Raw genomic sequence first — 23302 nt, 5'->3', positions numbered from 1 at the left:
ATACTGAAGTGTTCAGCAGCGACTGATCTAGAGTTCTGGTCGCCCTGGGCTGATTATGAGGATGCGCCCCCGCCTGGTGACAAATCAGTGTGTGTTTTACGCGCGCTTTTTAAAATTTCAAACTTTATTGTTAAAATCAGGGAGTCCCAAGCTTTTTTTTCAGTTCACAGCGCATTTAGTTTTAGTGTTTTGTCTCGGTCTAGTTGAAATATGTGGGGTAGATGCAATGATGCTATATTAATAGTGCATGCGAAGACACGATTTCAGCGCCTCCCCCCCCCCCCCCCCCCCCCACGATCCTCGCGCCCTAGGCTGCAGCCTAATTAGCCTAAGGGTTAATCAGGCCCTGTTGTTCAGGCAGAAACACTCTCGCACTACTCATTTTACACGAAGGGTGCAAATATTTTCCTAGAGCTACTGTGTGGGCCTACGGTGTAGGCCTTCCTACGTACTAGTTTGTTAGCCATCTGCAGTGAACAGTAGGTGAATGGCTTTATTCCTGAGGCTATATTTTCATTACGAACATTGTCCTTATTGCTATCATGACCTCAAACCATACTTACATTCCTAATTTAATTTTTCAGTTTACCCTAAATATATTAAAACAGAGGCACTAGCCTAATTTAAACAACTTAAGAGCAAAAATTAAAAATTTCAATTGTTTTGCCATTCTAGTCCACACGACAAACATGTGCACAAAATTTATGTTGTCTAGTTGTTATGGATCTGGATATTTCGTTGATTGTAAATGGTATTTAGCTTTTATATCAAGCAATTAGGCCATTTAAAAATTATGTTATTTCGTTTTCTTTGAAAATTTTAGATTTTCACGACTTTCTTGCATGACAACTTTATCGCGAGCGTACAGTTAGATCCTTTTGGACCAGTTATGGACTTTTATAGGATTTTGGCTGTTGCTCGCTGTTTTCGCGACTTCCTTTTATTCCGACTGTTTCACGAGCATGCATGTAATTAGATTCTTTTGGACTGACCAGTTTAGAGTTTTTATGACTTTTTGCGGGATTTTTGCCTCATTGAAGTGCCGAAAATGTAAAAATAAATAAAACAGAGCGCAATAAATCAGTACACGTGATTTAAGTGAAACTTCTTTGCCAATTCGAACCTCAATTCGTAAGTATATCGTAAGGGGTAAAGCGGCAGAGAGAGAGAGAGAGAGAGAGAGAGAGAGAGAGAGAGAGAGAGAGAAAGGAGAGAAAAAAGAAAGAAGACATTTTCCTCAAAATAACACCACGCGAAATTTTTTGGCTTTCATTTCTTTCTCAAGTATTTTAGAATACTGTTTTTTTATTGTAATTATTATAAATTTGTTTAAAATAGTAATAAAATAATAAACATGAACTAGCAAAAATATTACTCACTTCAGAATAACTGCTCAGGATATCAATAGTTATTGATAAACCAATAATAAATTAATTAACAATAAATATTACTCACTGTTTAAATTTTTACACCACGAAGAAAATCTGAGGGTATTAATGATTCTTCAAACTGTTCTGACATCTGGAACAAGCCAAATATCTAAAAAAATTAATAAATTCATATGCGGGAAATGCAGAGACTGTCTCAACAGCCCTTTCTACGCTGCTGGTTGAACTAGGAGAAACGCGAGCGCGCTGGTAGCAAATATAAAAAAAAAGCTGTCTTTACAGGAAACCTAAATGTATATTATGACGCAAATGGATGGATACATACTCTGTCTTATTCTTTCGTTAATATCTATATATTTCTTTCTATTTTTTTTTTTTGGCGGGGGACGAGTCATTGTACAAAGAAGAGAATGAAAACGAGCCCAGAAACGTATATGGCATATTGCTCTCTTTGATATATTTGGCCAAGAGTACCTATTCCCTGTCCATTTTCGCGTCAGCAAACGTTACACTGACTATGCTTCACGTAAACGCTGCATTGAGATTCGACCTTGAAGTTTCCCTCTCGTCGCGGCCAAGCAGGACGGTCCGGAGGTTGGGGGGTGGAAGAAGGTCCCGCGCAGGCGCAGATAGCATCTGCGGAGCCGGTAGCGACCTCGCGGCGATGAATCAATTGTTCCCGCGGCGGGCGCCGCGACCTTGGCGGCGGCGGGCGGCGGAACTAATCGACCCGGAGGAGTGCAGAGGGAGGGGAGGGGGTAATTGCACGGAACCGGCGGCGCGAGCCCGACCACTGCTGGCAGCAGCTTCCGGCGGGCCGTCGACTGGGGGAGGCCTGAGACGTCCGTCAAGTTCTGTCCCTGCCCGAACACGCCCGAACAATTCACCTTCGGCCAACCTCGGGTTTATATTTCTCTGTTTATTTTAATGTAGCTATACTAACCTAACTAACCGTCCATAGTGTTTTAATGTAGCTAACCTAACCGACCACTTTTAATATTTGAATTAATTTTTTCCCGCGCAAAAAATAAAACAAATCCCGAAGTTGGCCGAAGGTGAATTGTTCGGGTGTGATCGGGAATGGCAGAACTTGATGTGCGTCTTAGGTCTCCCGTCGACTGGGCGACCGCTTCCACGGGGAGATCGAGACCACGTGGTCGGGAAACACGAAATATATTGTAACTTTGCATAATACACGTGCAATCGTGACTGACGTCGTGATACCGTTGAGTTTACTCTGAGAACCTACTCCCGTCCACCCCACCCGTTCGTTCCGTCGTTGCTCCAGTCTCATCTCATCACCTCTCGCCGCTTCTGATGACCTCGGTGTTGGCGCGATGTTTGAGCTCTTTCTTCGAGTTGGTAGAGGCAGACGCGGCCGAGTCAGGCATCGCCTCTAAGCGCGAGGCTCTGAACTGGCACGCGGTGTTCGAGTCGTTCGTTGTTTGAGTGATGACTGTAATATTATCTTGGCGGAGAAACGAAGATAAAAGTGTAATGCAAGACCTTTGGGCCTTTCCAAGAATCTGTACCCTGTGTTTCATGCCTATACATTACTATGAAATACAGGCTATTTAGCCTATTTTTACTCTCCTGAAAATACAATTTGTAACCGATATAACGAAACAGAACTACTCATCTGCTCTCAGCATATTCTTAAATACTTTCCCTACAATTCTGTAGGATTAGATATTTGCGAGAGGCACACGGAAATTCGCTGAGGGGAGGGGGAGACAGCCACAGAGTTGATGCCCGTAGAATTAACCGACACAAGCCATCTCTTGTATACTGCCCGTATTTTTTCCAATATACATTCAATAAGCATGCAGCTTTATAAGATACAGAAATCTTCCCATAAAACATTGACGTTTACATTTGTCCACACAGTTTGACATTCACTATTTTGCGAGCGCAAGCGGGCTTGTAGTTCCTGTGAACCACACTATTAAGAATTTTAAACTAAGATAAGACATCTAATACCTAAACGAACTGTTCTTCGTCTTTTCAGAAGAATACTCCTTCGTAAAACTGCGCGTTATTCCGACTTCGTGTTCCGTTGTAAACAGGCTGAACATGAGCGAGCAATGAATAATAATGTGTTTGCTGTGTGCTGAAAAGGTTTTCTTGTAATATTATTTCACTGATGCTCATAAATGATTTTTGTGGGTAAATTTTTAAAGCAGGTAAATTCGAAGCCTGAAATTCTACCAAGATAAACGTCGCGTAATTAAGAGTAAACAACATTGATATAAATGTCAGAGAAAGACATTGATTGTTGTCAGCACTTACTTTGTAAAATATTTTGATGAACGGATGAAGGAAGACATTCTGAAAATCGTTGGCTAGCTGTGTGGTATTGACGAAAGAAAAACTGAATGTCCATAAAAAATTTCGCAGTTATAATTTTTAATAGTATCAACTGTAAGCGTTGTAGAGTGTTGGTTCAAGGTCACAGTTAAAGAGTAACTCAAACAGTTTTAGATAAGCGCACGCATGCGCGAGTGCTGCTTTGTTGTATTCTCGCTCGCAGCGCCACCTACGCAAAATTAAGATTCCTGGGCGTAAAACATTTTGTCTCCTGCAATTTGTTAAGAGTGAATCTGTTATTCCAGTTCAACGTGCGTTTCGTTTAAAAGTCCATACCGGTTACAGTTGCTACTTGCTTAAAAGTCAGATGACCGTTGGATTGGTCGTAATGGCCGAGACGACAGAGCTCTTTTTCGCTGGCCTCCACGTTCACGCCATGTGATTATTTCCTTCGGGACTTCATGAAAGATCGTGTCTGCGTTCCGCCGCTACCTAATGATCCGCCAGAGTTGAGACACAGAATCGAAGAGGCTATTGCTTCCATTTCTTCGGAATTGTTAACCAAAGTGTGGGAAGAATTGGATTTTAGGTTGGACGTGCGTGCCGTATATCTGAAGGTGCACATAATTGAACATTTGTAAGAAAATCTAGGTTAGCCTACCTTTAATTTGATGTATGATTTGTTTTAAATTGTCTAAATTGAACTGTTATAATATACCATTGAAAGTGGGACATTCTTTTATGGACATGGTGTGTTTCGGACGGATGCTGGCCGGAGGTGACAGGCCAATAGCGTGGCGTCTCACGGGCCTGTCGGCGCCTGACGAATCACAGGCCAGGACGAGCCAAGAGGCCGCCGGGAGTGGCAACAGAGGTGGACAGCTCCAGGACGAACCTCTATTTTTAAAAACGTCGCTTCACCGCGCGCCGTGCGTGCCTCGAAGTCGTCTTTCTGTGTGTCGTTCCTTGTAAGGGGGGGGGGGGGGGGGGGGGGGAGGAGAGGCTGGTTAGCGGTTGCTCGATCGAGAATGTTCTCTAGTAGCACATTGCTTGCGAAAATGTGGCTGAATAAAAAAAAATATCCAGAGTTAAAAGATCTGCAAGATAAGACTCTGCAGTCTTAAAATACTGTATATTCCAATGTCTGCTGTACATGTAGGAAGTCAGTTTTTTTTTTTAAATTCTTGACTGATTATCATTTTGTTATGTTTAAGTGTTGCCAACCATGTTTTCTATTATAATTTGGGAAACCGTCACTAGTTTATTTTCGGTGTAAATATAAATAACTACGTTAAAACCTGTGACTATTCGATGATTTTACTTCTACGTCCAAACAGGTTCTTTTTCAGGACTGTCAGAAAATATTGACTAATGTTATAAAACAAAATAGCGGACGAGCCGTTTATACAGATTTGTTTTAAATTTCAAATTTTGTGTTAAAATGAATGCGTTAGTAATGTAAATATTATATCCGTGACTACGAGGCTTGTCTTAAAAAATACCCGACCTCAGCATGAAGATGGCAGCACTCGTCCACAAGATTTGGGGAATGTGTTTGCTCATGCTTTGGAATGTACTCTCTGAAATTGTAGCCATTTTGAACGTGCAATTGTTTTATTAATAATTAAATATGTGAGTCGATGTGCATTTTTTTGTGTAAATGAAAATTTTAGTATCGAGCTGTCGTTGAATGTTTGATTTTGAAAGGCAATACGCCTACGCTAAATTAATGTACTAGGACTGTGCACCATAATTTACCACAGTTATATTTCTGGCAACTGAATTCAATCATGTCCGTACCAGCTTGGGTGATGATGAACTTTAACGACACCAAAAACTGCGAAGGAGGAATCAGCTCCAAAAAAAGCAAAGACTGTTCCTTTGGCCGGGAAAGTGGTGGTGACTGTTTTCATGGAATCGTCTTAATCAGTCATCTTAAAAAAGCAAAAACATGGCAAAAGCGTACTACGCATTAATACTTGATAAAATGAAAGCAGAAATTGCAGAAAAAGGTCACATTTGCAGAAATTGCAGAAAAAGGTCACATTTGCAGAAATAAAGAAAAATTGTTTCACCAAGCCATTTACCATCTCACACATCAGCAGGTGCCATGGCGAAAATCTACGAATTACGGTGAACTGCACGACCACTCTCCAGATCTAACACCAATTGACTTTTTTTGTTCTCTAGGCTAACAATTGCGCTCGGAGGATAGAGATTTTTTTTCGATTGAGGAGGCCATCACCTTCGTAAACAACTACTGTTTTGCAGAGACTCACGCAAACGATTGTTAAAAAACAACTGCGCGTCCAAAATGGCTGAAATTTCAGAGGGTTGTTCCAAAGCATGAGTAAACACTTTCCCCAAGTTTCGGTAACAAGTGCTGCCATCTTCTTGTTGAGGTAGGAAACTCTCGTACATGAATTATTCTGTTAAAAATGAAAGGCTATATTCTTGTAGGACTTATTTTCATATAATTAATTTGTTTTTTTATTAGCCAACGATATTTTACGACTCTGAATAAAATGTGTCCATATGTTTGAAAGGAAACACAATCGTTAACATTATTTTCTCCAGAAAAATATGTTATATTGTATTTTCTTCTGCATTATCTAAGTTTGTCTGACACATGAAATATCAGCACTTCTGTTTGGCTGTCGTGTCTGATCATGCTATAGTGCAGCTGAGTTGTATTTGGGATACTGTGAGTTGGCTTCTGGTTGACTCTAGTCGGTGTGGAAGGCGGGAGTTTCTCCAAGTACCGGTGCAAGTCGTATAACACGCTAACCGTTACCAGTTATACGTGTGATCCTGCGTGAGCAGAGAAAAAAACAATCAATTGCACCAAAACAAAAATTATACTGTGGCTGCCACATAGCTAGAAATGTTTTAAATTAAATTGTTGCGCATTATTAATTTTTTTATTACTAATTTTTTATTAAATTATACTTCCCAAGGTTGCATATTACACGCTTTTGTGTAGTAAAAATAATATGTAAACTAATTTAAATGTACTACTACTGGCTTTTACAAAATACACATTAATTTTCCATACAGTTAAAACTACTTTTTTGGGGGGGAGGGGGAGGAGGAGGTTGTACATAACATAAGAGAAAACGTAATTTGGCTGAAATTTAAAAACATTAATAGGATGTTTGTCAATAGCAGCTGTAGATTTTATTAATTAGGATTAAGTTTCCCAAGTGCTTTCGTTTTTCATATTCTCATATCTCAGCAACTGGTTGATTGCGAATTCAATAATCACAAAAACAATGAAGGGCAAGACATTTTGACACTGGTTTCAGTGTATACAATATCTCAAGAGTTACACGTTGGTATGAAGAATAAGCTCAAATATATCACACACCTTTTATTGAGCAAGCCCCGACTAACACTCTTTGTTTGCAGGTGGCGTATAGCGGTCGGACATGCAGCTATGGACCAACACCAAACCTTCTTTGGCACCATTTGGTGAGTTATCATACACGTGCTTCACATTTTCACTTACGTACACACTTTCTTTCAGTGTGTCAGCAAGTTTACTTCCTTGTTTGAATTTTACTCTTTCTTTTATTTACGAAGAAATACAGCAAACAATATGCTACAAAAGTTATTGAAACATTCTGGTCTCTACCATCTTACTCACTTACGTTTGCCGAGTAATTAAAAAAAACTGGTGGTTCGTTAATGCTAAAGTCTGTGGCACGTAACTTGTCTCAAACTTGACAATTCTCTAAAGAAGTTACCGTCGGTGCCTATTCCCCAAATGCAGCTAGCAAAGCAGCGCATGATGTTTATCCACGAACACATAACAACAGTTGACAACAAGATACGTTAACTACTTGTAATACTTTTGAGGACTGTCAGACTCGAGGCCAAGTTACACGGCAGATACTATGCCTTCATTGGTACCACTGCAAAATGCGGAATTCCTGACGGATGGAAGCGGTGGACTACGTTTCATTAGTGAGGGCCACTTATGGAATTGTATACAACTGACTAGTCAATATATATACTTTCTTTTAATTTTGTGTTTGAGTTTAAAAAAATTTGATCATGCCATGTAGTGTTGCGCAATTTGCATAACTACTTTATTGTTTATTTACAGGATTTTACGAAGCACGGTTTTTCCTATAAGCATAAGACTCGGTCTCATACGCCAAGTTGGATTTTTATTTTTTTCGTAATTTATTTTATAAAAGGGCTATTTATACATTTTTTTTAACTTGATACCTCCCTTACATTTATTTTTCTGGCAAACATATTTTCAACAGATATTCACCTAGTTAAATATTATGGTCGTAAAAAGTGGCCAAGTGTTTGTAATTATTACCACTTTCGCGATTTTTTACACCTATCATTATTTTTTGTATATATGTTACTATATGTTGAAAATATTTCTTGGCAGAATAACAATTCCTAGGGAGGTATCGAGCAAAAATGTTATAAGTATCTCACTACTAATAATAATGACAAAACAAACAAAAATAAAAATGGAGTGCATGTGAGCCTTAAGGTGACAGAACCCTCATAATGACAGACTTGGACACCACTCAGTGCTCATAAATGAGCAACGAGTCGGTGCGATGGGATCAAACCCGCGTACCCTCGCCGCATAAGCTCGAGTCACTGACGTACTTCATTTGACTGAAATGTTCGTCCTCCCAGTAAAGTACTGAGTTTCGGAAATAAGATGGTAGTCCGCGGGCGGTACACCTGGTGAGTAGGCAGGATGCAGAAGCAATTCAAATAGCAGCATTGTCACGGCGAAACAACACTTTTTTTTTGTTTGCCATTCTTAAACTTCTGAGTAAACAACTGTTTAACAATGAATTCATGTCAAAATAGAATAGCCTACAGTTCACAGGGATAAAAGCCACAAAAACCCGAATAGTTCCAAAGACAATAAGTGCAATAAATTTATTTTTCTTTCAGGAAGTTAAGTTAGGTTTTCGTAACTAAAATAAAAGGTTGGTTAGGTTAGATTAGCATTATTTAGAATACTCTATGACCGTAAATTCATAAACCCTTAAAGTAGGTTGTTTTTTTTTTCACGGGCGATCGGCAAACTTCAGAGAACTTCGGAACTGTTCGGGTATGGCTCTCATTCCCGTCAAAATGACTTGAAATCACAGATTATTTATTCATAGGATGGAAACTTCATGACTATGCTCTCAGCTAGCGTTATCCATTAAAATGCGAACCCTTTATTTATAAAATCATTTTCCTACACTGTTAAAATTTAAAATTATTGAGAAATTTTAGTAAATGTACGGTTATCTCTATAAGTTTATGGGAGTTAAGTTCACTTTCGTTTAAAAAGAATCAACGATAATAATTTAAATATAAAAAAACCATAACTAAACAAATGAATCATTAGCAAAAACATTATTTGTCTTCTACGTGACTGTTCAACTTGTTTACAACGAAACACGGATATCTAATGTTGCAACCGGGCGTAAATTACGAAAAAATCTTTGTTGGAAATTCCGTTAATTGATTGTTATTCGTAAGCGTGTGTGTGTGTACACTGAAAACATTTTTTTGTAAATGGAACAGAATTATTCATATAGGAGTATATATGTTTGTGTAAACTTTTACGTTTACATGAAAAAAAACTGTGTCACTACAAAACTAGTGTTCGCATTAATTCTGGGTTCGGATTCATACCTGGGAATTTGTGCTTTGTTCTGTCCCAGTTACCTGAATGGCTTTCCAGTATCTATTAACAGTGCACATGATAAGCGATATAAAACAAATATGCAGATATCTTTCCCGAGTTTTAAAACAATTATGCTCGAATGAAACATCGATTAAAATATCATATTATTATCCAATTTTTTGAAAGATATGCCCACAGTATTATCTCGGGAAACGTATTTCATATATGAAAAAAAAAATAACCATAGCCGCGTGTTTTACAATATATTTCTTGCGTTATTATAAACAGCTTCTCGGCAACTGGTTTCCGAAGGAATGTTTTGCGAGAGTACAGAGCGTGTGCGAGCGTGTAGTGCTGGAAGCACCACCAGGGGCGGGGCGGCTGTGTCCAGGGACGTCGCCGTCTGGATGACCTGTCTGGGCGCGCTGTGTCCTCGCCGCCGGCGCAGACACAGACTTCGCAGACAGAGCGGTAGCAAATCTGTTGGGTGCGCAAAAAAAAAACAGCATATCTTTTTAAACGAAAGTGAACTCAACTCCCATAAACTTACGGTTGATAACCGTACATTTACGAAAATTTCTCAATAATTTTAAATTTTAAACAGTGTAGGAAAATGATTTTATAAATAAAGGGTTCGCATACTAATGTATAACGCTAGCTGAGAGCATAGTCATGAAGTTTCCATCCTATGAATTAATAATCTGTGATTTCAAGTCATTTTGACGGAAATGAGAGCCAGTTCAGTAAAATAATTTCAAAGTTACAAAATTCAAAGGTATCAACTGTAAGCGTTCTGCGCGAGTATTGCTTCGTTTGTTTTGCTCGCTGGCAGCGCGGAATAAAGGCTCTTTCTCCAGTTGGTATAGGGTGAACCTGCAAACTTTCTTTGTGCGGCAGGATGGAGCAACTCCCCACTGGAAATCTCTTTTAACGGGAGTGTTTGAACATCCCAAGTACCCGACCGTTGGATTAGTCGTGTTGGTCGAGAAAACGGAGCTTTTTTTTTTTTTTTTTTTTTCGCAGTCCTCCACGTTCACGTGATATAACCTCATGAGATATTTTTATTTTTGGGGCTTTATAAAAGATCGTGTCTACGTTCCGCCGCTACCTAATGATTTGCCAGAGTTGAGACAAAGTGTGGGAAGAATTGGAATTTCGGTTGGATGTGTGCCGTACAACTAAAGGTGCACATATGGAACACTTGTAAGGAAAACTAGGTTATTTTACCTTCAATGTCATGTATGATTTGTTATAAATGGTCTAAATTAAACTGTTACACCATTGATACTGGGATATTCTCTTTTAGACATCCTGTATGTAAAACACGTGTACAATTGTGTAAGTACACAAGCTTTTAGATGAGTGCATAAAAATGTGTGCAAGTTTCCAAGGGTGGAACTATTCAAGTGCGCAAGTGCACAAGTGCTGAAATATAAGTAAGTATGTGAGTGAGCAACTATACGAGTGAGCAAGTATGCGAGTATACAAGAGAGTAAGTATGCAAGAGTGTTTTAAGGCAAAAATGCCATCGAGCGCTTCTGTTTCTATTTGCGTTTTTCTGCAAGTAATTTGATCGCTTGAATACAAACACATAATTTACCGTTGCAATTTTCGTGACCCTCAGCGTGAAACTTTCCTTTACGCTCTGATGATGTCATCACTTCATTTACCCTACCGGCTCTAAAGAGTGCTTCACTTCAAAAATTTTAATTTATCACTTCATAATCAGAAACCTTGAATAAGTTTTCGGGTGCTGGTAAAATATTAATTATTTATCGTGTTAGATAAAAAATGTTATAAAATTATTTTGTACATACTCCTTTGTTAGCTTACAGTATATTTCATAGAGAAAACCTGAATAACGGATAAACCAATTTAAATACTAAAACATACAGAAAAACAAGTCCAAACCAGCTGGTGTTTAATGTTAAAAGTATAGAAAGCACAGAGAATTCCGGGGAAGAAAATTTGAACAATATCGTAGCACAACGAAACAGTTGCTACAAGAACAATACACATAGATACATCTGGAAACACAACGACAACACAGATGGACACAGCGTGCTTCCTAAAGGCCTTGTCATTCTGTCAAATATTTGTCTCAAATATATTTGACAAGTAAGTTGGAGGGGTAGTATTGGACGCAAATTGGCTTCCCATTTTCTCCATAAAATATATTTGGACAGATAACCTCGAATATGTTTTTAATCATGCCACATTCTCCATGTTTATTTTTGGTCGGAGCTATCTCAAATTTATCAATTTTAATTCAAATTTTTAATTGAAAATTTTTATTTCATTACTGGAAGGAAATTTTTAACTTATGTTATTTCTGCATTTTTTAATTTTTGATAATGTATAAATTAATTTACAGTAAAATTCTCTACATTTTGAAATAAAAGTTCAGTGCTTTTGTTTAAGTTATATAAATAAAATTTTCTTTTTACACGTAAAATTATTTAGCACTTGACATTCATATAAAAATCATTTAAGTTATTTTACTTATATAACCTCCTTAATCGGCCATCTGTGTTTCACAATTTTAAAGATTCGATGACATTTTAATTTTTCGCTAGGCACGATCTTGTTTGCGGCAGATCGCATTCGACATCCAAGATATGTTAGAACCCATCCTAAAATACACGATGGAATGGTCATCCGTAAAGACCGCAAAATTCTCGGTTTCATTTCGCGATAGGCTAGAATCCAAGTGCGTGTAACTTATTGCCGCTTCAGTGATTGTAACACAGTTTGCCTGAAGGACTGTGAGCCAATGAATGTACCCTCAACGTAAGAAGTATCGAATCACAAGCATCCCAGTTAGCAGGTGTCACGAGTCAGTAGCCAATGAGTAGGTGTAATTTTTCCCGCGTACATAGTGGATGGTGGAGTCCATCCTAGAGGTCATCGAAACCACGAATTTTTCCAGTCCCTAGTCATCCCACATCAAACAGACACTTGTTCGGTGGCGTCATAACTAGAGACAGGAAAAATTCGCGTATTCATCTCGTGATAGGCTGAAATTCAAACATGTGTACAATTCTGCTGGTTCTGCTATTGGCTCGCAGTTTAACTGGAACTCTCTGAGCCAATGAGAGACTATCGACCAAAGAAGCGTCGAATCACAAGCTACCCAGTGGAGACGCCTCACAATTTAGTACCCAACGAACACGCGTGTTTACTTGAGAAATGCAGAGGATGATGGAGGCTATCCTAGAGGTCATTGAATCCGCGAATTTTTCCGGTCCCTAGTCACAACTCTCAAACTTTGACGCGACACATTGGAAGGTGTTGGAAGCGAATATTCGACAGTGTGACGGGACCTTGAGACGAGACAGTTGCACAAGCGCCCACGGGTGTTCCGCCACAGAACTGCGAAGAAGAGACGAGGGTTGAAGAGAGAGAGAGAGAGAGAGAGATGTACCGCCTCGCGGCTGTCACCTCGCGATCCTAATTTTCCGGTCGGCCGACGGCGAGGCGGCAGGCTGCAGGCAGCAGGCGGTCCCATTAACCACGCCGCCTGCAGGAGTCGTATCCGCGGACCCCCCCCCCCCCCCCAGACCCCGAGGGGCTCGGCTATCTCCGCGGAGTAGGCGCCCCCGCAAATGAACCGCATCTGTTGCGCGATGTGTCATATTTACGACGCGATCCACTTAGCCGCGAGCAGCGGGTCTCCGGGGTGCGAAGGGGCGCGACATCTGTCGCGGGGGAGGGGGAAGAGGGTGGCGAAACGGCGGCACACATGGAGCAAGGGGTGGGGGAACATAAGTATCATCCCCTTCCCTTCTTGCAGATAATATTTTGATCCAACAAAAAAAAAATTATTTTGGAAAAAAAAAATACTCCTACTAAATGAAATGAGGCACAACACAAGTCGAAATGTACTGATATACAAATAAAAGTTTATAAAACAATCAAAAATATTAAACAGGAATTTTTTTTTTAATAAATCAAACATAAAACTACATTCCTAACGCAAACACGACTTACAATAATTTGTACAGACTCACGTTGCCGAGGCATTTAAGGAAATGTACAGTATTGAAGACTTCAAGGGGTCGCGCCTACCTGGACGCACACACGGTGCGCACAGCTTCAGGAAAAAACCATGCGATTTGCAAACTGCTGGAAGATATCCCGTCAGGGTCTGTTAACGAGAAGCATTAGGGCAGATGAGTAGTTCTGTTTCAGTAATCCGTTTTTAAAACGGTATTTTTTAGAAGAGTGGAAATGGTTGAAACGCGTGTTGTCAGAATAATTTTTTAGGAATCAAACAAACTGTATGTATTCTTGAAAACACTCAAGAAATTCGCACTACGCCCTTATCTTCATTTCTTCGCCTTATAATTGGATGGTTACCGCTCAGATAACACAACTGCTCTATGCGCTGTTTCAAAGCCTTGCGCTGGGGGGCGATGAAGGGCTACAAGCAGCGAGCGTCGCACAAACACAGATACAGCCCTGAAGAGGGTATGTCCGTCCGCTCCAGGGCGTTACTTTATATTTACGTTTACCATGGGTAGACTTGGAGACTTTTTGAGTGGCCGAACATCAAGAAAATGGAAAAAATATATATCGTGAATACTTTTTTTTTTCATTTTAAACTGGAAAAACTGAAATTTTAACATTTTTGTGCAATATGGATGAGAAGAAAATGTTTGTGTTTGAAGGCAAAGCTTGTGGCTGCTGCCCGAAATGGTTTTAATTCCTTCAGAAAAATGTATCTAGTTAATCATATTTAACCTTTTAAAATTATAAAATTACTGAGGCTATTGAAAAAATAGGCAAGATTAACAATTTTTTCAGAAAGAAACTAAATCATACTATATAGTAGGCATTAAAATTGACTTTAAGCCTAAAAAGTTCCAGTTTTATACATATTAACTTTCATTCTCAATATCCAAACTGTACAAAAACCTTAGAAATGCAACTCTGTTAGCTAATCATGCAAAAAGTATGCGAAATATTTTTTTGACGTGACAACGTCTAATAAATCGATGAAAGCCGGCTGCACGCACGAAAAAGGATGACTTATAGTCCCGTTACGCTCATTGTCCCGCTACGCTCATTGTCCCGTTACGCTCATTGTAAGCTTGCGTCGCATCTATCTCTCCTCCACTCGATTGGAACAAAACAACCATCGATTTTACTTTTTCGAGGCACATTAAACTTGAAACACTCCCATTTGTTTCCTACTTTTCCTATCATCGTCCTATCCTTAACAGAATAACACAGATTGGAAGAAGATAAATAGCAAACATGTATAAAAGTTATAGTTAAAATAATCTCTTCCTTAAAGTAATAAACATATTTGAAATAATGAGTGCAAATAAAAGTAAAATTATCAATTAAATTGTAGATTTCATTTCACTCCTTCTTTGTATCCATACAAAATAGTGATAATTCAATAAAAATGATTCAATTTTATTCATAAAAGTATGCAATCATTTCATCAATGTTTTGTTATGACGTTGTCACGTTAAACTATCGTCCGTAAACCGACTTTACAGACAACCAATTTTTGTTTTTGTGCACTATAGTTCTCGTCTCTGTTTTTTTTTCAATCTATGAATGTTTAACCACTCATAGTTGGCAACCATGCACAACGTTAATATCAAATAATGATCTGGAGAGGCATTAAGTTAATGAGCCGCTGGATTGCACTTCGGCTAACAGAACAAAAAGCTAGAGGCTAAGCTTCTTGCACATATACGTTCAATCAGAAAGTATTTGCACGAAGGAATCTTGGTTAAATTATATTTTGGACTGAACGTATAATACCTGTGTATAGCAGTTTTGTGGAACATTTATTTTATGTAAAATCAGCTAAGAATAGGATCGTATGCAGAATTTCATTTCAGAATGTATTGGGGGAAACTTGTTGCACAAACAAAATCCCATTTGACATAGCCTACCGGTGTGGGTAGATTTCGAAGAACCTATTTATTCGGGAAATATTTTGAAAACTTCTATTAATTTTTGGAAAATTTTAAGAACTTGATATACATAATACATAAAATATGTGTTTTCTCCAATTTTATAAAAGATTGATATAATATTTGCTCATTTTTCACGCGGCGAAATTTTTTTAACTTAATGTATCAAGCATTTAATAACTTAGAACGAATTTCATTCCGACTAACGTAATGTTTTGAATTTTTTGACCTTTAAACGCTATTTTTCATACCTTGTAATATAAAAATTTGTTTTTTACACTAAGGTTTAAGATAATGTTAGGATGGTTTAAAATAAATGCGAACGAATTTGATACTAAAAAAGTTTTTAATTACTTTAAATTTCAAACCCTGTATTTACGGTAGTAATTCGTTTCATCAAAAATTGTTTCAGCCAAAGTTTTAGATGAAGTTTAAGATTCATACAATAAATTCTAACGGATTTTATAGTAGGTATCTATTAAAGAAAGTAATAATTATTTTTTACTTTCAAACGTTGTTATTTACACCCTTTGCAGTAATGTTTAGTTTAATAAAAATGTGTTAAACAATAGGTTTTGTCAATATTTAGAAAGTTAAAAAAAAAATAAAAATGAATTCAATAGTGTGCATGGTAGGAAAGTTTTATTTATTTTCTTATTCCAACCCCAGGTATTTTCATTCCTTTGCAATAATGGTTTTTATCATCGAAAATTGTTTTAGCCAAAGTTTTAGATAATCTTTTTACGGTCTACAAACAAATCGAACGGATTTAATAGTGTGCATATTAATGGAGTTATGATTTTTTTTTATCTTTCAATCCCTGTTATTGTCCACCCCTTGCAGTAAGCAAAGGTTAGTTGTATAAAAAAATAATTTCGGACGAAAGTTGTGTATATTATTTTTAGGTTTTTCAATAAAAAGGAATGGATTTAACAGTGTACAAGGAATGGATTTAATAATGTACAAGGAATGGATTTAATAGTGTGCAAGGTACGGATTTTATGATTTTTTCAACCCCTTGCAGCAATGGTTCGTCTTATCAAAAAAAGTTTCGGACAAAATATTTAGATAAAAATAACAAGATTTACAAACACTTTTAACGAATTCCTGGGTGTGCCTATGAACATAAATATGTTGTTTTTTTGTCCTTCAACCCTTGTTTTTTTCCACCCTTTGCTGTTATGAATGGTCGTATCATTAATATATCTAGACAAAAGTTTTTGGTATCACGGCTACGAGTTATAATACGTTCAAAAGGATGTGATATTAATCATATTGTGTGAGTTATAGCGATTTTACTGTTTTTCACAAAACCTTCCCCATTTCTACCCATTCGGTCGGATATTGCCCATTTACGAACTCGACCGAGATTTTCCATGTTTGAATTTTATTTATCAGTTCGGAAGTGATTTTTGAAGTTTATGGCGGTTATCTTTTTCACAACAGTAGTATAGGAATGTATGTTCTGGCACTGGGTTCTGGGTGTGGATTGTGATTGTCGGTCCGCCATATTGGATTGTGACGTCACGGCGGCCATCTTGGATGGTTGTGACCTTGTCCTTTGACCTTGACCTTGACCCCGGCGGCCATTTTGGATCCGCCATCTTGGATCCGCCATTTTGGATGACGTCATTGTGTTCTCGAAAATTCAGGCGATGTGATTTCCGCCATATTGGATGATGACGTCACCGTTGCATTTTCCGTTACGGCCGCCATCTTTAACTTTTTTATTTATTATCCTATTTTAATGAAATTTTTTTTAAAAATTATAAAAAAATTAATTTAATAAAATTTTAATAAAATATTTATAAAAAATATACTTTTACGACACGGAGTTTGGAGTCCTCGGTTCGAACCCGACGAGGTCAAAAAATTAAAAATGGCGACCGATCCTGCCCCCAAGGTGGGTGCTGGCAAACTGGCCCCCACCACTGGTACCAATGCATATACGAACTAACACCCCCCCTCCACCCCCCCCTCCACCCCCCCCCTCCACCCCCCCCCTCAACACCCTCCACCCCCCAAAAAATTATTTTTTTCGCACACGACGATCCACCCTCCCATTTTTTATTTTATTATTATTTTTTTATCGTAATAACCACCCTCCACCACCACTACTCTAGTTTTTTTCCCTCCCTCCCTCACTTTACCGTCATTCCCATCCCTACCCTCCTCCTCACCCCTAATTGGTTTTAAAGTATAAATACCGGGCGCAGGACCCGGGAGCCGTCAGTTTTTGCCTCAGTTCCTCCTCACCAGCATCGTGGTCCTTGCAGCAACTAACATGTCAACGAAAAAATCAATCTATGACCCATGGATGCTGGAGTCCTCGACGCAAATACGTAGTGACGATATGAGCGATGAAGAAGACGAGGAAACGTACCTTCACAACTGGTATGACATCGAGTGCTGCAGACGACAGGGACGTCGCTGGTCGCGAGACGAGCCACGGGGTCGATCCCCCGATCGTGACCTCTCACCAGTGGAGTCTGCCCGTCAAGTGTTTGGAGAGGCGGGCTCTCGTCAGTTCGTGAACCACGGACCATCACGTGAGGCGTCATTGTCCCACACAACCATTGCTGGTGCTGCCCGAGAGCCTGATACATCTCGTGACGGATCTCCATCTTTGTCATCTCCCACACCGTCGAGACCATTAACGCCACTATCGTCAATTGCATCACGCCGAATGTCAAGTTCTACAATGTCTACACCGTCGTCATCGCTACCTCATCATCATCCCGTGTCGAAGTGTACGGATAGTCATCGCTCCATACCAGAGTCCACAGAAGAACAGTGATCTGCGTGACGACAAGTATAGCGTGAAATATTTACAGTGTTCAAGTTTTGTCACTCCTGTTGCGTCAGTTATTGTTCCGTAGCTATATCAAAACTTTTTATTTGAATCAAGTGTGAACTAAATAATCATAATCAGCAGTGACTCAAAATTACGTGTTATATTTTTTATCACCCATAAAAATTTATATGTGGTGTGTAAGACTATAAAGAAAATATACAATCAGAACTATATGTAATGAACTACACTTCATCATTGTAATGCGTCCTCTGTAATCGTCTGGTACCGGACGGGGAATTGTTGGAAATAAAATTAATCCAATTTATGTGTGTATGTTATATTAATCCGCAATCACTATACTAAATTAAAGTTTTAAAAAAAATATTAAATATTCTTGTTTCACTTTAAATACTATTAGTTATAAAAAAAGTAGCAGGGAAAAGCGTCAATATAAAAGTTATTTACATTTATAAAAAAGTTCATATTTAAAATAATAAAGAGTTACACGTATAAAAAAAATTGATATTTAAAATAATTAGGTGTACATTTATAAAAAAGGGATATATATAAAACAAATTTTTTCTACATTTATAAAAACATCTACATGAATACAGTTCAGCAGTGCTAGGAGAGGAAACGAATGTATACCACGCATACGGCGGGTGATGACCACAAAGCACGTGCGTGTGCGTCTTAGGCGGAAGGAGTAGAAATTCGTAAGAGCATTTCCGCTCACCGACGGAAGCGATAGCCCCGCCTGCCCCTCCAGGACCGCATGGAGGGGGAAGCTACTATCATTTCTCCGTTGGACGCGCCAAGAAACACTGCGCGGAGGACACCGCTCTGACCATGCACACAATTTACAGCAATTAAAAAATTTTACTATGTACATGAAACGAACGATCGACACACACATTCAACCATAACAAAAACCACAGGGAAAAAACACGCAATACACACAGGAAACGGAATGTACACACAGGAAAACGGAACGTACACACAGTACACACAGGAAACGGGACGTACACACAGGAAAACGAAATGTACACACAGGAAAACGAAATGTACAAACAGGAAAACGAAATGTACAAACAGGAAAACGAAACGTACACACAGGAAAACGAAATGTACACACAGGAAAACGAAATGTACACACAGGAAAACGAAATGTACAAACAGGAAAACGAAATGTACAAACAGGAAAACGAAATGTACAAACAGGAAAACGAAATGTACAAACAGGAAAACGAAATGTACAAACAGGAAAACGAAATGTACAAACAGGAAAACGAAATGCACAAACAGGAAAACGAAATGTACAAACAGGAAAACGAAATGTACAAACAGGAAAACGAAATGTACAAACAGGAAAACGAAATGTACAAACAGGAAAACGAAATGTACACACAGGAAAACGAAATGTACACACAGGAAAACGAAATGTACAAACAGGAAAACGAAATGTACACACAGGAAAACGAAATGTACACACAGGAAAACGAAATGTACAAACAGGAAAACGAAAGTACACACAGGAAATCGGAACGTACACACAGTACACACAGGAAACGGAACGACCACACATACAGTAGCGGAAACACAGACTTATTTGGAAATCAGGATACAAGAAATAAAACATACTTTTTTAAAATATAAATAATTCATTTTATTTTTCATTAGTACACACATGACAGTTAATCAAATGATTAATGTATGGAGCCAGCGTTCCGAAGTTCTTTAAGTATGATCGATACTTCCACGATATGCGAGTAGTTTCCTCTACGAACAGATGCCACCATCAGTCTTAGCCGGTCAACCAATATGTTTGGATCTTTCCATGATGTGGAATCAATCTCTTCTGCCACCATCATCCTTGCACGTTTATTATAAATATTCTGATCTCTGCTGTCCTCCGTTTTAACACCAACCTCAGGGTTACTTTCATCATCGAGCCAGTGATCATCACAAGCTTGATCAGATTTATTTATTATATCACGACGTTTCTATCGCTTCGGTCTCAGGACACCACCACATTCTTCGGTCTTGTCAGCTTTAGGTTCTGCATCACAGTCCTCGATCACGTCGCCAGCTTCAGAGTCACTGTAGCAATCACCGTAGAAGGCATCGTCTTCACCCAGATTACCGTATAAGAACTCGTTATCGTCAATGTCGAAGTGTCTGCATCGCCTTCATGCTTCCTTTTTAGGAGTCCATTATTTTTACAAAGTATGGAGTATCTGCTAAATATAGGCTTGAGTGTATTTTCACATTTCAAGGCGTTGATACTTCCAATAGTTTCAGTCTTCCCGAAACCATCAGCATCCTTCAATAATTGTTTCTCGTCACGATCGGCGTGCTACGGCTTACATCATTTCTATATTAATAATATTATATGTCTTAAAATCTCCACGTCCGTGTCACTATCACAGATGTAAATCATCATCATAGCTGTCATCAATATTACCATGAGCTGCATCAATATCACTCATTTTATGATATCGTTTCCACATTTCAGTTGTCAGTGATTTACCCGCAATCTATGATCTTGTGAGCTCCATTCTCATTTTCTGTAAAAGCTAGTGTGTACAGTTATATTATTTAATCCGTCAACCCATCATCCCAAACCCAATTAAATTATTTAATTATATAGAACAAAAATCATCAAAGTTCCTTTCATTTAATCATAGGAACCGCTTCATCCTTTCCACCTATAGTAGATATAGTTTCTTGAGCCCAAGAGTCTTTCATTATATATACCATGCAGTGTTCTTCAAGAGATGTAGTATACCACCATTTCTACATACAAATCCATCCTATCATTAATTTGTTTACACATTATAAAAACCTTCACGCTATTTTTACATGTCTTATTAAATTATTACTTCGACTAAAATAATTACCACACATAGTAATTTCTACAAAGGACACTTTGTCCAAGGCATTTTAACCAGCATCTGTCTGAAAACAACCATGTCCCATCTATATCGCAAAGTAAACGAGGGTTAGTGGAGATATGTCAAACAAGTGCTAGTCACTCATAGGGTAAGAACCATGTGTTCGATACCTATCTCAGTCATTGAAGCATCTATGTATTTTTCTTACCTCATGTAGAAAATATGTTCCAATGCATACGAATTTAAACTTATTCACGTGCGACTAGTCAAAAGTACATAAATTCAAGCACGTCAACCGCAAAAAAAAAATTCTCAAGGATAGAGGCAGAGACTTCTCGATCGAGACACGCCTACCATCACCAGCAAATGAACATTGACCCCTCGCGCGGGAGTTGCAAGCTAGCAGAATGCTGCGACACTCATATGTTTTGTTCAAGACATGCATACATCACACCACTAGCCTTCCAACTCAGTACACGTAAAACTCCAGTGAAATCATAATCCAGCATACGTAAAGTACTAGCCGGAACCACTTCAAAGTATACATCACCGAACCAGAGCAGAAAATCAGCCTACGAATGTATATCTTGCTACCTACAAAAATAAATGTGTAGCACATATACGAGAGAAGTCGAACTCCACATACCATACTCAATACTCTGATAATTATAAGCGTCAAAATATTTTTAATCAAGACCTTAGCCAGTATACAATTTTTTTTCCATGTTGTAAAAATTCATGTTAGTAATCAGCAACGAAGGAGTGAGTAACCTGGACGAAGAACCGCTTACCAAGTATCCAGAATCTTACAGATACAGCCCATCCAGTGCACCAGCTTACACCGAAGTATGGTCAATTGATTAACACTCATTAATTTTTTAATATCACCACAATAGTATACACCAATATATGACAGGTTACAATTTAAGACCATAAATTTCCCACAAGTCTGTTAGTTTTATTTCGGGAAGTAATAAATTATTTCCCAAAAATAATAAATCAAGTTCCTAGTCAGATTTGCTCTAATGTTGCGGCATTACCTGCACCAGCACTTTACCAAAACATCTCCCATAAAAAAAAATCTTAAGAATGCAGATGACATACTCAGACAAAAATAATTTTAGCAAAAAACTGTCTTCATCATTATTGGTAAAACAAAATAATACACACAAACAAGACAAAACGGACATTACAAACCCGACCTAAATTACGTGTCACATGTAGTTTATTACATTAAGATAAACGATGTAGGTTAGGGAAAAATAAATAAAAAATTATTTAATTCTATAATTTATTTAAAATTGTACATTTATACACAATAAAATTTGACACTGTATATATTTTTTACATTTCTCAGTCCGCGCGACATTCAATATTATTAAAATAAATTATTATAGTTCGTATTAAGAGTGACAAAATACAAATAATTCATACAGATCACGATACATCAGTTCAGGAGTGTAACACCTTATAGGGCCAGAAATTATGCTGGAGACCTTCCTTTACAAAATTTATAATGTTTTTTCAAGTAAAATTTTCGTGTAACCTGTATACCGCACTTCTCACACAGAAATTTTACACGGTCAAGATTTCTTCTGCAGCCATGCTTTTCATGGACGCGTGTACTTCGTAGTCGTTCAAATCGTTTACCACAGTAGCAGCACTGATACAGATACTCATCGCAATTACCATTGCTTCCCCGATGTACAACCTGCAAATGAACTTTGCTTTTACAATGCCTAATCAAATTACTTTTGTTTGTGAAATGTACACCACACGGGTCACACGGAAATGTCTCACGATTAGCGTTTCTTCTACAGACATGATTTTCATGTCTTCTTGCATGTTGACGATATTTAAAACTTTTGTCACAGTACGTACACAGATGTCTCGTCGTTAGACCTTGAGTCACCGACGGCTCGGAAAGTATCTTACTTTCAATGTGCACTGCTGTTGTAGGCGACGAAGTCCCATATGTTGCACGAGCTGGAGATTTCCCAGTCGACATTGACAGATCATCTGTACTGGATGCCAAAGAATCTGATGTATACACAACTGATGCAGAAGCTGGGAATTGCTCACAAAATGTTTTATTTACCAAATGCGGAGTAGTTACAGGTATTGTAGTCTCCTCTTCGTTCGTTAATGCACACATTGAAGTCTCTTGGAGTGAAGAGACAGTAGATACAGCCATCATTGAGATCTCTAGAGATGGTAGGCTCGTTACCATCGGAATCTCTGGAGCTGCCCTCATCGTTGTCATGGTGATCTGCTTCATCATCATCACCTCCGTCGTCAGGGACCCCGGTGAAGACGCGAGA

The 23302-nt window shown here is 38.4% G+C and overlaps 1 protein-coding gene across 1 annotated transcript in view; it reads left to right on the top strand.

The window, feature by feature from the left end:
* Positions 1-23302, top strand: part of LOC134541566 (neurogenic locus protein delta) — a 505174-nt gene that overhangs the window by 91930 nt on the left and 389942 nt on the right. The window contains exon 2 of the mRNA XM_063385081.1: positions 7104-7166. The gene's annotated coding sequence lies outside the window, so the exon portion shown is untranslated. The remainder of the gene's footprint in view (positions 1-7103; positions 7167-23302) is intronic.

This window comes from Bacillus rossius (genome assembly GCF_032445375.1).
Source record: "Bacillus rossius redtenbacheri isolate Brsri chromosome 4 unlocalized genomic scaffold, Brsri_v3 Brsri_v3_scf4_1, whole genome shotgun sequence".
Classification (NCBI taxonomy): domain Eukaryota; kingdom Metazoa; phylum Arthropoda; class Insecta; order Phasmatodea; family Bacillidae; genus Bacillus; species Bacillus rossius.
The sequence above is the reverse complement of the archived record's forward strand: the minus strand, read 5'-3'. Positions and strand labels throughout refer to the sequence as shown.